This window comes from Ursus maritimus, unplaced genomic scaffold, assembly GCF_017311325.1.
Source record: "Ursus maritimus isolate PB19 unplaced genomic scaffold, ASM1731132v1 scaffold_2, whole genome shotgun sequence".
Classification (NCBI taxonomy): domain Eukaryota; kingdom Metazoa; phylum Chordata; class Mammalia; order Carnivora; family Ursidae; genus Ursus; species Ursus maritimus.
The window spans coordinates 98,022,791-98,038,997 of record NW_024424452.1 but is presented as its reverse complement, the minus strand read 5'-3'; positions in this window follow the sequence as shown (position 1 = coordinate 98,038,997).

The following is a 16,207-nucleotide window of genomic DNA, read 5'->3' as shown; positions in this document are numbered from 1 at the left end:
AATTCCCTAAAGCAGTGGTCCTCAAATTGTGGTTCCCTGGGCCAGCAACATGAGCATTACCTTGGAACTGTTAGAAATGTAAATTCTTATGTGACATCCAAGACCTACTGAATCAGAAATTCTGGAGTTGAGGCCCACCAGTCTATGCTTTCACAAGCCTTCAGGTTATTCTGATGCTAGAGTTTAAGAACCAGTGCCCTAGAGCATCTAAAACAGTGCCCTGAACATACCATTATTTATTCAGTCCACACTAAGTCAATGAATATTTATGGAGTGCCTACTACATGCCAGGCATTTTGCTAGGGATATAGTGCAAAAGCAGAAACGTCCCTGCCCTCATGAGTTTGTGGGCTACTTAGGAAGGCAGACATAATCAAGTAATCTCACAAATAAATATAAAATGGCAGCTGTCATAAGTTGTATAAAGGAAAGGCACATGAGCCTATGAAACCTTATAGTAGAGAATTGATCTTATCTAAGCTGTGCTTCCGGAAAAGTGTCACTTAAGCTAGAAATGAAGGATGAATATGTGTCTAACAGGTGCAGAGGGACTAATCACATTCCAGACTGAAGGAAAAGCTTGTGTGCAAAGGCCTGTGTTGAGGGGGAATGTGACCTGTGTGGCTGGAGCACAGAAAGTCAGGAGGAGCATGATGAAAGATGAACCTTCCATCCCAAGTTAAAACTGGTCTTTTTTTTTTTTTTTTAAAGAAGCAATTTAAAGAAAGTGTAAACCAGGAAGATGGGTGGGGTGAGGGTGGTGACGTGATTAGACCACAGAGGTGGGGCAAAGGTGAAGATGGATATGAAAAATATTTTGGAGTAAAAATTGATAGAACATGATGATAGGTTGGATATGAGAAATGAAGAAAGCTAAGTGTCGTGGATTAGTCTAACGTTTCTGGCTTGCATAATGGGTAAATGATAGTGCCAGTCCCTAAAATAAAAAAAAAAATTAAAAAAAAAAACAATCAGATCAGTTGATAAACAAGAGAGAGGATGAATGAATTGCCATGGATGACTCCTGGAAACACGGGAGAATCTATGGACCCACAGATGGAAGAATTGTATACAGGATAAGGTAAACCCCCTTTATAGGAGAGAAGCAAACTAGCATCCTGATATGACTAGGTCTGTATGTTTTAGCGAGAGTTGATGTAGTCCTGTCTGATAGATTATATTTCCTAAGAAATGAACCAGGTCATCTGCATACAAAGAGTGAGATGTGCAGCTGGGTGGCGTCACGGAGGAGATGATGTTAGAGGTTTGACAAGAGTGGAGCAGATCTGAATTTTTGCAGAAGGTAAGAGATTCGTTTATCAGAGGAATACTTGGACTACCAGGAAGTTTTGAGGTTTCCACTGTGAGTTTATCATGAAATCTATCTGACCTACTGTGCAAATCTCTCCAGCAGAGCTCAGCTGTTTTATTGTGGTGATGAGAAAAAAATGCATAGTGAGACTCATCCAAGTCTGAATGTTTGTCACTCAAATGCGATGAAAAGATGGAGCAAGAGAACTTAGAGTATTAGCAAAAGTGTATGGATGAGTGAGTGAATGAATGAATGAATGATGAGTGATGAAAGAATTCTATTCCATAAATATTTTAAACTTAGTTCCTTGAACATTCACGCATGAAAAGAGTCATAGCCAGACCATATTACATGTGCTTGTATATCATAGTAACCTTACACTACTTCTTCTAACCTTGCTTGAAGGCAGCCCTCATCTAACTGTTCCAACATTTGCTTAGGATTTTGGCTGTCACCTCCCCTCTTCATATATTCCATCTGATGAGCCAAAATTGCAGTGAGCTTGTCTTTAACATCAGGGGCTGACCCTGGGGAAAGGTTCCAGGATCTCATTACTGGTGACCTGATTGGGACTGAAAGGGCCAGAGTTATGCCTGTGGCATTGATAGAAGCCACCATGTCCTTTCTCGTGCTCCCTGTATTCCAGCAGGGGTTGAAACCAACCTCTCTATCGGCCTCACCTAGGTGATATGTATCTTCACTCTGAGTGAGACAAAAACAGGAATATGGCCCTGGAAAAGTTAGAAAGAAAGAATGAAAGGAAGAAGGAAGGAAAGGAAGGAAGGGAGGGAGGGAGGGAGGGAAGGAGGAAGGAAGGAAGGAAGGAAGGAAGGAAGGAAGGAAGGAAGGAAGGAAGGAAGGAAGGAAGGGATCAGGAACTCAACAGGCCATAAATCATAGAAAAATTCATGAAAGAAGTTACATGAAAGTACAAAAATTCAAGTGTTTGTATACTCAGACCCTCTATGCTTTTTCTTTTTCTGATTTCTGCATTGTGAATATCCAAGCAAAGAATTTTTTTGAGAGAGAGGGAAGGAAAAATAGCCCAAGTACTGAAAAATTTTCAAGTAAATGCAGAAACGGGGGGGGGGGGTGGCATTCAGCATTCACCTTACAGCTTCCAGACTCTGCAGCAGCCATCACAAACTGGGCCCTCCTTTTGTGACCTTTGGGCCCTGCTAATACAGATCATGCAGTGATCTGGACACACCCTGACTCGTCCTCAAGAGTAGAAGCACCACAAGGTAGGGTTATCCAAACAAAAAATGTCATCCTCCTTTTCCATGAGCATCTCCCTACATCAGTGACTATGACACCTGCTCTCCCCACATCCTCGTTTGGGGAATATAAAAGCATAGTGGGTGTTACCTCTTTTCTCAAATCTTGGATCTCTGGTATTGCTTACCACCCTCATTTCAGCCTCCAAACTTCTTCTTCATCCCTACATTTCATTTCTACTTCCTGGAGATCTAATAATTATCCTACCATTTTGTTCTTATGTAGATTTCCTGAAGAATGCCCTTAATTGAAACAAAACTCAGGCAAAAATTTCCATGAAAAAGAATCACATCATAGCTTCAAAAATCAAAATATAAGAACTCAAAGAGTACTACAGGTATTATAGGATGATCACTTTTTAAATTCCTGGTGGACCTTCATGTAACCAAATGACGACAGAAGAACAGGAAGTTCAAGAGAGAAAAACAGCAGCAATTAACTTGCTTGAGAAGGAAATTTCGCCATTTTAATAACCTTTTAGAACATCTGTTTTTAAACATTTGGTCTCACTCTTAGACTCTTTTTTTTAAAGGTTTTATTTATTTGAGAGAAAGGAAGAGAGAACAAGTGGGGGGAGGGGCAGAGGGACAAGCAGACTCCCCGATGAATGCAGAGCCCAACAATAGCTCCACTCCGGGCTCCATCCCAGGACCCTGAGATCATGACCTGAGCTGAAGTCAGATGCTTAACTGAATGAATCACCCAGGCACCCCTCAGTCTTAGACTCAATATTTGCTGAGGACCTCAAAGAACTTTGATTTTTATTGGTTATTTATATCAATATTTACTGTACTAGAAATGAAAATGGATTCTCATAACTGCTTCTGTTTTCAATCTGTTACAATGTGTTGTTTTGCTTACAGTATATGAAGAAAATTTGGCCTCATTAGGGTATGTAATTGGAAAAGAGAGGAATATTTTAATTGCCTTTCAGATCATTGTGAATAGCCTGAGAACACCAAACCTTGACAATGGTAGTATCCTAAAGGTTAGCTACAATATGGGATCTGGAAACATGACCATGAACTTCTCATACTCTGTACACTCATGAGAGAATAAGAGTGAAAATGTCAAGTAACATCTTAGTATTATTATGCAAATAATGGTGACCTTGTGGAAGCCCTAAGACCTCCTTGGGAACCCCCAGTGGTCCTAGCACCATACTTTGAGAACAGTTGTTTTAGAATCTCCACAAGGAGACTTCATGACTCTGACATGGAATGATAAATTCAACTGCAATATCATGCACTGTGTATTATCACCTCCGTCTGAAAGACATGTTTTCACTGACTGAAAACCATAATAGATTTGAGAAGCATTATAGTCAAAAGGAACATTGAGATATCATCCCATTCAGATCATTTATTTTTAAGATGAGGAAACTGTTAAAGGTCAAGGCTAAGTTACATGGTAAACCTGAAGCCGCCCTAGTCATTTTGGGAGAGACAGACACACCATCCATCTCCTTTGTGAATTGTGCAAAAAATACTGGGAACCTTAATTGTGTGGAGTATTTTTATTGCCTCGGTTACCCTTACTCCACATCCCAATGAGAAAACAACACACCCTCGTGTTACTATCATTCTTTAAATCCTAGAGGAGCAAAAATCCTTTTTTTAAAATTCATATCATTTTCCAGCCATACCCATTGGTGTATGTCTGATCTTAAAAGAAGCCATCTTAGAGTTCTGAATGGCAGACAATGTAAAGGAAAAATAGGAGAAAAAAAAATTAAGCAGAACAGTTTGTTATTATCATCATAGTCTCTGAAAATACTGTCTTTGGCCTTGCACAGTCCACAGCCTGTTTAGCCATATGTGGCATCCTTGTCTAAGCTTCCAGCAATGATAAAAAGTTTATGAAAAAAGCACAATGCAAGATTACAGTTTCCAGATGTTCACAGTGGTTGGAAAACAACATTCCTGCATGGTTTCTCCAGCAGAGACTCATTCCCAGTCTTACTTCTCCACCATATTCGAGGAAACTCGAATATGTAGTCCCTCACACTACTAGCTTACAGTGAGTCCACCTTGAACTAAAACTGATTAGGTTTCTTTCACATTTGCTGAGGCTTAGCTGTATTCACTCCTCCCATCCCTTTCTCCTTACACTCTCCCCAACACCCCGGAGTCCAAGAGTTTTCAAACTGTGTTTTACTAGAACACAGAGGCGTTAGAGAGAGGTGGCAAGGAATAGGAAGGGGGTCCCCCATTCTTCCACTCCCACTTCAGCCAGAACAGATTTTGTCTGACATACGAGAATTCTGGTAAGATTTTATTTGATGGAAGTAGTGTATGGTAAATTTAAACACCATCACCACCATAGCTTGTGATTGTGCAGGACAATTTTAGAGCCTACATGTAGCTTTTCATTTTCTTTCTACTAAATTTTATCTCTCGGGTTAAAACCAACCTTCCAATCTCTAAGTATCTTTTCAATTCTGATTTTTCCACCAACTGTATTTTCTGTCCCTCCCAGCTTTGTGCCATCTGCAAGTGTGATTAGCTTGACAGCTCTGTCCTCAAACTAATTCCATAATGTAAATGTTGAAAAGAACAGAATCTTTAAAAAGCCCCTAGCCACCTCCCTCGGGGTATATTAATTCATTAATTGGTACTCTCCGGGACTGGATTTTTTAAATCAGTTATCAATCTACGTCACCATATATAGTGGCTCTCCCACCTTGAGCCCAAATTGAGATTCAAATATGTTGAATCACGTCTGGCAAAAGGGACAGGCCTAAGAAGAGTAGATTTGCAGGAGTTAGTTGTCTGAGGACTTTTGTTTGGGGCCGAAGGAGGAAGGAGGATTGTGTACAGATGCCTAGGAGTAAAGGGGGGGTAATATGAACATGGTATTTCTCCCACACACAGCCCTGTGGACTGGTATCAAGGTCAGGGGATAGAAGAGGCCATAGGCAGAAATGGAGGTTTCTGTGCAAGGGGGTTCCCACAGCACTACTCAGGTCCCAAGTGACAAAGTGCACCAGTGAGTGAGGGAAAAGGCATTTTCCCCCTTTGGGAATGTTCAGGAAATAGCACCTTGGACACAAATGTCCTGTTCTCATGGTGGGTATGCTCACACAGCTTTATAAGCAGAAGATACCCAAGGAAACCAGAACAGAAGGGGAGAATGTGAGCTCACCTCCTGTTATGTACCCGACAGATTGATAAATTAGTATGTCTAAAACATCCCCTTGGGACTCTCAGATGTTTCCAGAACGGGGTGTTAAGAGAGCAGTGGAAGTCCTTTAGAAGCACAAAGCGGGTAAACATTGAGATTTGGATGTTTGAAGTTCATGTCCATAGCCCCGGACTGATGAGGCCTGGACAGATGCAGAAATATACATTTCATTATTCAGTACACATTTCACCCCAAAGGAGATTAATATTTTATTGAACCCCAAATGCAATCTTCCAATGTCCACCCTAGTTTTTGCTACTTTCTAAAAAATTCCTGACAGCTGTTGGGGTGAGTTTTGTGGGAGGAAAACACTTTTATATAATTACCATTGTTTCCATCATGTTTAAGCTCCTGCCTTTCAGAACTGCTACACCCTTACCAATCTACAGAAATGTCCCCATCACAGAAGTTAGGAAAGAAATAGAGGAACTGAGTGGAATCCTAACAAAGGTTGGTGATGAACGTTATTGAAGAAAAAATATCTAAGCCAGTGTTTTCTTCCCAAACTCACCTGATCCCTTGAGAATAATTATGCAGTAACAAATTTCAGACCTCTTGCATGGAGTGAGGGTGGGACAATACCCTCTGCCTTTTTTTAGCAAGCCCTCCAGGTATACCTTAGGATCAGGTAAGTTTAGAAACAGGGTGGCCTTTCTTTCTTACAGATGTTGAAACTAATACCAACTCTGTTCAAGTGATTCATTCAAGGTCACATGTTCACATAACATTTCCCTGCTTCCAACTGCCACAGAGAATCACTTTTGTTCCTCTCTACACTTTATCAAAATCTGTTACAGGATCTCAGGACTGGATCCAAAATTGTGGTTTTCGAAGTGAGCACCTAGAGTCCTCCAGACCCCATGGCAAGGCTTGGGGTTGCTGTGTCTGAAGGGGTTGGAGACAATGCTAGAACTATAACTTTCTATATGCCTTTTTCTCTCCACCAGAACAAGCCTTGTTCTTACCTGTTTTATATATTCAGTTCTGTGAAAAAGCTTAGCAAGAAAGATTTTGATGCCTAAAAGAATTGAGAGCAACTGATCTAAAATATTCCCATCTGCAAACTTGATCATAGTTTTAAAAAGTTCACCTATCTTGGGGCACCTGGGTGACTCAATTGATTGAGTGTCTGACTCTTGGTTTCAGCTCAGGTTGTGATCTCAGGGTGGTGGGATTAGCCCTATGGGGGCTCTGTGCTGGCACTGAGTGTGCTGGAATTAGCTCCCTTTCCCTCTCCCTCCTCCTCCCCCCTGCTCCTCCCCCTGCTCTCCAGCTCTCTCTCTCTCAAATAAATAAAATCTTTTAAAAAAAATTCATCTATCTTGAAAAAAAAAAAAAAGAAATGCTTCAGAGCCTCTTATTTCAATGTTCATTAACCTTTGTTGCTAATGACACCTACATATATTTATCTAAAGGTCAGATTTACTTTATTAATGGAAAGATGACCAGTAGTATACTGGTCACCACTTATCTCAAAAAGTTCATGCTTAATAAGGACTATTAGCATAGATTTGGTAGAGGACATTAATATCGGTTTTCTATTGTGAAGAATACCAAAACCAACAATCACCCTTGGAAAATAATAGGATCTATAAACACCAGCGAGCTGTGGCCTCTGGGGGAGGAAACAACATGCCACCTTCTCTACCATAGGGATTCTCAACCAGAATGAGGTAGCTAATGGAAGCTAGGCTGTGACTACCACAAAGGTTTGATGCCAAACTTTGATGTATGTGTAAAATTTGTTTTTGCTCTGCATTTATATACTGAAAAGGTACTGCTGTTAGTTAGAGGTTTGTGAAGCCAGGTACGCTTGGTGCTAGTATGAAGAGAAACGTAGCTTAACACTCATCTGGCACCAAAAAAAAATTTATGCTTACTGAGATGTGAAATTTGCTTCATGAATGTACAAGAAGGCCTGGTCAGGGCAGTACACAATCTTACCCAAACCAAGACTCACGCCAGAAGGATAGACAAGTGAAGCGTGCAACAACTAAACACCTTTGTCTTCCTGTAAGGCATTATGATTCAGTAGTATGATTGCGTTGTCATCATTAGTGATTAGTGCTCTTGGATTTTTTAATTCTTTTCAAGTGCACCTTCAAAAACTAGCAGTGGTAAGTGCTCCTAATAAAATGGAAAGAACTTCTGTAGTAACATAACCAAATGGCTTCGGGCAAGGAGATGCATGCTTGCCAATCACGGCACCAGGACTGGTCCCTGGAATGCTCTCCGTTTCAGAAATGTATAATGATGACGGGTGTTGTGTGCTCCATTATATGCTGTATTATATGCTCATCATTCTGGAGAGGTTAACTCCAAGAAACACTTGTTGGTCTCAAAGAAGGAAAGTAAGACATGAACAAGTCCTGCTGGACCCATATCTGTAACCCTTCCCCTGACTTGCATCATGAAGAATTACAAGTGCCAGTAGTAATTCATAACGAAAGCTGATTTTTCCTCCAGAATTCAGGTCAAAATGTCTTCTTCAGTCTATCCTATCCACTAATCTATGCTTCACAACTCAATTTTTAAAAATGCTTACCAAACAATTGCTATTTTCCTAGCACCTTTAGAAAAACAATGGAAATTAAAGACTTCATCCCTTTTCTCAAGAAAGATATAATATTTGAGAGACACATTAGAAATAATTAGACATGCAATGTGTATATAATAAAGACCTAATGTCAAATGTATGGGACATACGGTGAGTTATACGGTGGTCAGGAAGGAAGACATCAATCATCACAAGTGTTGGTGGAAATGCAAACTGGTGCAGCCACTGTGAAAAACAGTATGGAGTTTCCTCAAAAAGTTAAAAATAGAATTACCCTATGATCCAGTTGTCACACTACTGGGTATTTACCCCCAAAATACAAAAACACAAATTCAAAGGCATACATGTACCCCTATGTTTATAGCAGCATTATTTACAATAGCCAAATTATGGAAGCAGCCCAAGTAAGTGTGGTATATATAATGAAATATTATTCATCCATAAAAAAGAATGAAATCTCGCCATTTACAATGACATGGATAGAGCTAGAGAGTTTAATACTAAGTGAAATAAGTCAGGGAAAGACAAATACCATATGATTTCACTCATGTGGAATTTAAGGAACAGAACAAATGAGCAAAGGAAAAAAAAGACAGAAAAACAAACCAAGAAACAGACTCTTAACTCTAGAGAACAACTGATGGTTACTAGAGGGCAGGTGGGTGGAGGTTTGGCTGAAACAGGTGATGGGGATTAAGAAGAACACTTGTGATGAGCCCTGAGTGTAGTATGGAATTGTTGAATCACTAAATTGTACACCTAAAACTAATATAACACTGTACATTAACTATCCTGGAATTTAAAATTTTTTTTAAGATTTTATTTATTTCAGAGAGAGAAAGAGCATGAGCAAGAGGAGGGCAGAGGGAGGTGGAGAAACAGACTCCACGCTGAGCAGGGAGCCCAAGTCGGGGCTTCATTCCCGGGAACCTTAGGTCAGGCCCTGAGCCAAAGGCAGACACTTAACCAACTGAGCCACCCAGGCACCCCTGGAATTAAAATTTTTTAAATAAATTAAAAAAAAAAACAAGTGCTAAGACAATTTTCATGGAGATACAATTATAATGTAAGTTTTGAGATTTACATCAGTTGCCATTTATTGTTTCTCATGTCCCAGGTACCACACTATGAGCTTTAACAAAATTATTATAACTTCATAAAAAATACCAGGACTGGAAAAGAACATGGAGAAAAAATATGTAGATGCTATATGATAGTTTGGGGATACTAGGTGATTTTATTTCTTCTGAAATGTTGATTTACTAGTGGTATGTATGAAATAAGTAATGAAGAAAAAATAATTTTAAGATTTAGGCAGATAAGAAATCACAAGAAATATTTCATGATACAAGAAGATATGGTATGCAAAACTGTGATGGTGAGAATACCCCTGTGATACTGACAGTGAAGGATTAATGTTGGGAAGGAATGAAAAATAAACAAAAACTATGATGGTCATATTATAAAGAATCTTGACTGTTTCCTCAAGTTTATATTTAATCATACATACAATGCAAGTCCATTAAAATTCCTGAGGAAGAAGGTGTCATGGAAAGACAATATTTTGAAAGATGACCCTTGTCGCATACGGGAAGGATTCTGAGTGGAGAGAAATGAGAAGCAAAGGGACCCACAAAGTTGTAATTGCAGTATAAGGAATGTAGACAAATCAGGGCTTGGACTAGGATCTCAGGGGAAGAGGTAGACTATGAACTCAGGTCTATCTGTCCAAAAACTATGATTCTGCTTCTTCATACACCTGTCACATGGTTAGAACAGGAGAGAATCTTGGTGACAGTCTATACTCCACTACTTCTCAAACTCCTCCACCCTAAGTAGTCCTAAGGACTTGGGGTCCACCTGCAGACCAAAATGTTCTTTGAAATAGAGGATTTTATGTTCCCAATTTGAGCAACATTTATTTTCTCCTATTGTATCCCATTTGTTTAATATGCAATTAATATTTTTAAATTTTATCAAGTAAAACTAATGCCACGTATATTCTAGTCCAGTTATATGTGGACTGTGAAAGCTCTCCCCCAGCTCCTCCAAATAAATGATAACAAGGCTCTTTTTAAATCCCCACAGAGAGATTTCAACATCTTTGAGGTCGTATCATTCTACATCAGTAAGAAAGCTATTTCATATAATTTCATTTAAATGTAATCTTTTTAATATGCCCAACCATTGGTTCTACTCTTTGGGCACAGGAATGGGGAAGCAAAACAATATCTGAAATATCTTATGACCTCCTACAGAGAATATTTTCCCCCACGCTAAGAAAACCTAGTTCCAGAGATTATAGTGGTAGTAGGCATGGCAAAAAGAGCTAGATCGAGAGAATTGATCAAAGACATAGAATAAATAAAGGATAAATAGGATTTGGTAACAGAATGATACAAAATAATTGATTGATAAAGGAAAAGGCAATGGAAAAATTGCTAACTCAATGATTCTCAGCCTGCATGACCCACCAGGAGAAGAGTCTTATCATTAACAGAAATGAAAAAGTCCAGAAGGACAGTTGGCGAAAGAGAAGACAATGTGTTCAATTTCATTTATGCTGCGTTTCAACTAACAGAACAGTCAGGTGGAAATATCCCAAGAAATATATCTGGAGTCATCACAAAAAAGTTGAACCTTTAAGAAAGAATGTGGTTTTGAGAGAAGCAAGCAGAGGGGCGCCGCGGTGCTGGACTGTGATGTGCTTGCTGTGAGTCAGCAGAGCCGGGGAGAGAAGCAGCAGGTGCACTGCCTGTGGCAAATGCCAATCAGGGAAATCGGTTTAAAGACATGCAAGTAATAAGGGGTGTAAAATCTGGCAGGAAAGCAAATGTGAATAGAGACAGGGAAAATGCTGTGATTTTGGTAAGAGAAAGATCATTGCTAACTTGAAGGAAAAGTGTTTCAGTAGTGTCATGGGACTAGAACTGAGATGAAAGAGAATTTTAGAGAAATGAGGGTGAGCAACTGATGAGCTAAGGAGAAGCTGTGAACATTTATAGAAAATTCCATGAAGTAAAAGCCATCGATGTTTTGTAATCATTGTAATGTTTCTCAGTGGAATGTAAATTGCATAACAATGCAGCAGTGATAAACAAGAGGTTTTAGTAGGTGGCCATATTGCTGCAATGACACTGTTTCAGCAGTGGTTTGTTTTTTGTTTTTTTTTTAAGAAGAGAAAAAAAAGCAAATCTCCAGAGCTTTAAATGGAAACTCTTGATGTCCGTTCTTTTCTGAGGAAGGCCCACAATTGCCTGAACTAAAAAACAATACACATCTGTCTGAGTGCTTTCTGTTTCAACTAAAAATAATAGTAATAAATAGGAATTTCAACCAGACAACCTAGTAAGTCTCTTTCTAGCACAGAGAGTGATTCCACGAGTTTATCCATATCTGAGTCAAAACTCAAACAAAAACAAAGCCCATGGCGATCCTCTTGATTGGTAATACATTCCAATGCAAGGTACTCCAGAAAAAGAAAGAATACGAGAGTTGAAACTGCATGCTCTATGGCGCAACACTTAGTAGTCAGGTTTTCAGGCCATTGAAGGTGCATATATGGCGAAAGGTCTCTTGGGAAGCCTCAGAATCTAGCTCAGTCTATGGTACCACATGCGTATTTAGCCTACCATAGTGTGCATATATATGGTAGATGGATCGATTTATACTTCATGTTCACTAATGAACTCGTGGAGGTCCAGTCACCTTAACAAAGTAGTAACACTCAATTTAAATCAAAATAGCTCTTCAAATTGTAAAAGAAACGTTTGTTTCTAATGTGCCTCTTTTAATAGATGAAGTAAATTAAACTATTCATTCAAACAAAATTTGCCTTTTGCTATTGTTATGGTTGTTCATGTTGATATGCTAGCGTTCATCAAATTTGTTGAACAGAAAAGTTCAAAACAGCAACATAATTCTAGTAGAGAGCAAAGTTATGGCCAAGCTCTGTGAAGACAGTAACCTACATAGAACCTAGAAAGATTGCTGGTATTAGCAGGAATACTTTCAGGAGCACAGCTCTGCATTCAGTTAAAAAGAAGGCTTATTACAGTATCTCCAACTTAAGGAAAATTGCCATTATTTTGCCCTTTTGTTTTGCTTTTAATTAAAAATTGGTTTACAAGAAATGAGCCTTCTTTCTTAAAAATATATATCTTTTCATGGGTGTTAGAAAATATATAAAACATGCACACACACACACACACACACACACACACACTGGCTGGTGATCGTTAAGAAGACAACTGAATAAAAAGCTATATTAGAACACTTGGAAATACAAAAATCTCATTAAAATATCCAGAAAGAGACTTCATATCTGCACTGAAATAATAAAGTAACTATGTAATTGCATTTATAAAATAAGTTGTCTCGATTTATATCATAGAAAAATACCATCATTTAATTATTTACATCATAACATTTTGGAGGTTTTTATAGCTCTTTAAAATTCCTGCAGAGCATCTAGGTCAATCTGATAAGATGCTACAAATAATATATTTAAAATAATTCCCCACCATATTTTCCTTCTGAAAAACCACTCTTGAATTCAAACAGCTTCAACTGCTTGAAATGGTGAAATACCTTTGTGCTTTTCAAAAATCACATTTCATAAAGGGCATTTATTCTATAGAATTAAAGTTTACTGAATAATAAATATAATTTTAAATGATGCAAGCTGTCAAAACCCTTGAATGTCAAAGTTAAAGCAGATAGCCCTGCATTATTTTTGCTACTTCAGAGAAGGAAAAGAAGCAAAATGAGAATAAGTAAAGGCAACTTCACCTTTGAATTTCTTCATCTTTGTATATTTGTCATAAATAACAATTTAAATATCCTTTGAGGTTAATATTCTCTGGTTCAGTGGGAAAGTACTGGAAAAAATTAATATATTCATGCATAATACGAGGCAACAGAGACTGAAGCATCTTATTATTGTAGCAAATTTTATTTTCAAATAACCATAAAAGGCATCCAGTTACTCTTCAGGTTAATTTATAAGATCATGCAAGATGTAAACAAGAAGTTCCAAAGGAAAAAAAAATGTTCCTGACAATTCTAAAATGTGAAGAAAAAGTACACAGAAATGCATACCAGGAACTTTCTACATATGGCTAATATCTGGATCTTTATTCTTGCCCGTTTTTTGTCATTTCAGCACAAGGTAAATGTAGTGCAAAGAAGCAAAAATTAATAATCCAAGGGGAAAAAAACTTGTTAATGTGATGCATGACAAAGGAGGGTTTACTACTATTAATATTCACAAAGAACTGTTGGAAGTGGGAAGTGATGATGGATAAAAATATCTATTTTACAGCACAGATAAAAAGAAATTTCATTGTGATTATATTGCTACTTACATCATATTCAGACTTTTCCTTGAGTACCATGCAAATTCTGAGCTCTTTTTTTCTTTTTCTTTTTTCTTTTTTTTTTTTTTTAGCATTGGAAACAGGTAAAATAAAAATGGAAATCTTCCAGAGGGCATTCAAAATAACATATTAACTTAGAATTATAATATATTTTGAAAATAAGGTAAATGGTAATATTATTCTGAAAAAAAAATGTTGGAAGGGCAGAGTAGGTATTATAAAAATGTTTCAGAATCAATGGCAGGCCATAAAGAAAATAACTTCTGTTTTCCCATTGGCTGTAAAGCAAAGGACTCTGGTTTTACAATAGAGGGCTTTTATTTATTTGAATATTCAGTTGCTAAAAATATAAAATCCAAAAGGCCAATCCAGGGTTTATCTATGTATGGTTTCAAAGACCATACAATGACATTTCTCTAATTTGGACTAAGACCCAGTGTCCTTATTTAATCCTTGTGGCTAGAGACGATAACGCGTAAAAGGTATTGAATCACCTTGAGGAGTACACAAACTCTCTACTAGGAAAGCTAGCTTTGTTTAAAGCAGAGTTGAAAATTAAATAGCAAAACTCCACACTAATATAGGTGTTTATATTTATCTTTTAGGACAACAGTATCCTCCCTAGAAACTCCTTAGGAGCCTAGAATGACATTTTTCCGTGTTTCCATTCCAGAACTTCCCACTTCTAACACTTTTCTCCATGATGCCCTTTACAAGCACGCTGCAATGGAAAATGAGATGATAGGTGTATGTGGTTTATAAAATACTTTGACTTCAAAGAAAGGTTATTGTAAAAGAATGTGCTGTGGATTCTACAGGGGTTTTGTTAAATAAAGCTATCTATTTTTTAGGTGATGCTTTGGGTCCTTTCTTATGGAATTTTATCCTTATTTGAGGTATGAAAAACCTACCTACTCTGTAAGCATTAAGGTGGCCACTCAACCAAAGCTGACAGATGCTAATTCTCCGTAAACCTTTTTTTGCCCGAGATCAATTTGCCAGGAGTTAGACTAACCCAGGCATCTGGGAGGTAGAAACTAGGAAATTTAGTACCTTGCTCCTGTCTAAGAAGTCCACATCCTTCTCTTCCGTGCCCCAAAATAAGCGTGTGGTTGCCCAGACTGAAAAACCGCTGTACATCACGGGGAAGCATGACAGACCTTCCAACTCTACATCGCGTGCTTTTTTTCTCTTCCCGCTCACATAATGAGTGCTCCTTTCTTTTACTTTTCAAAAATGTGCCTGTTTCAAATTTGTATTATTTTTTTCAGATGTCTAATTGCAGTTATGTTCTTTCCCTCTTTGGTCTCCTCCCGCATTTCACATACCAGACAAATATTTAAAGGTCTGTAAAACCAGGCGAGACTCCAAAATATTTCTAACCAAAACTGCCATAGGTGACAGCACAGGGAAAGAAGGCAAAGCTGTAGGACAAGGATTTGAATAAACTGGGTGGAAATGTATTGGAAAATCTATTTAAGTTGCTATAGCCATGGATGAGGTTTCAATGAGGCATAAACATTCAAGTTAGTGACAAAACCAGCATGTTTCATGATCACTCAAAATAGTCTACTTGTCATGGTGCATTGCGTTTTTTTTTTTTTTAGTAAGTTCTCTTTAAATTTTTTTTCCCTTTTTTAGCATTCAGGAAGTGAAAGCATTTAAGAAAACATTCAAAATTCTGAGAATACATGTAAGTGAAATATTTAATGTCTGTCATTCATAAAAGTTACATCATTTACATAGGGTTCATTTGTATATAATAAAAATTTCATCATAATGAAAAATTTTCTGGAAAGTTATATGTTAATTTGTTTAACATATGCTTTGGATATACAGCTAAATAGGAATCGTTAAAAAATTCTTTCTTCAAATATTCCCTTTAACAATTAAAAAAGAAAACCTCATTCCTAAATATTTGTTTTTCTTTCCACTTGCTCCTTTGTTTGTAATATCACATGTAATTTGAACTATGTAAAGATTGGATCTTTTCATAGTTCAGGATATATTTGTATACTTCAATAAATTTGCTCATTGCATAGCAAACATGTAAACTTACAGAGGATCTATAAATTTTACCCTAACAATCTAAAAACGTTGCTGAAATTTTACACAACGGTTTATTTATTCTTAGGTTTATTTTTTGTTGTAATTTGTGTTTTCTTTGTTTTTTTTTTAATTTTTTATACATGGGTCGATTGAATACAACAAATAAAAAGTCATGAAAAGTTAAAAACTAAGTAAGTCCTTTTATCCTAGACTATCGGAATTTCACCTCATTAGATTGTTTGGATTTTTTTTTTCCTAAGTATCACAAGTTGGAAATGTATCGTGCTGCCTCTTAAGACAGTGTTCAAAAGTAATTTCAACAGTGTGTATTTAACATAAAGTTAACTATGTTTGCATCAAATAAAATGTTTATTAATGAAAGCTATTTATCATACAAGAAACAGCAAAGATAAGTCATCATACAGAGACGTATAGAAGTGACAGATGTAA